The 423-nt window shown below is 38.1% G+C and overlaps 1 pseudogene; it reads left to right on the forward strand.

Moving 5' to 3' along the window:
• LOC113330311 lies at positions 1-102 on the forward strand (annotated as a pseudogene; the record flags this gene model as incomplete).
• Between the last annotated feature and the right edge of the window lie 321 nt (positions 103-423).

Raw genomic sequence — 423 nt, forward strand, 5'->3', positions numbered from 1 at the left:
CACTAATGCACCAGAACCCATCAGAACTCTGCAGTTAAGCGTGCTTGGGCGAGAGTAGTACTAAGATGGGCGACCTCTTGGGAAGTCCTCGTGTTGATTGCCTTTTTTATCTTTTTTACTTTTTTTTTTCGCCGGTTTTTCTTATGAAGGCTAGTGACTATTTAGAAAGCGGGTTACACAAGATAAGATGGAATTTTTATCTCGTGATATATGGGAGGGCGTCTGCCCTAATTGGGTGAAAATTCAAAAACCGTGCGTTTGTTTGGATATTTATTATCTCGTGTGCGGGTGGGAAAAATACATGTTTTTTTATCTCGTGTGCGTTTATTAGGATATTTTAATATTTTTTAACTAAAAAACTATTAAAACGAGATTAGTTGTTCAAAATAACCGCGTCAAGCGTTCTCCTCGTCATAAGGTTTC

This window comes from Papaver somniferum, unplaced genomic scaffold (genome assembly GCF_003573695.1).
Source record: "Papaver somniferum cultivar HN1 unplaced genomic scaffold, ASM357369v1 unplaced-scaffold_11768, whole genome shotgun sequence".
Classification (NCBI taxonomy): Eukaryota; Viridiplantae; Streptophyta; class Magnoliopsida; order Ranunculales; family Papaveraceae; genus Papaver; species Papaver somniferum.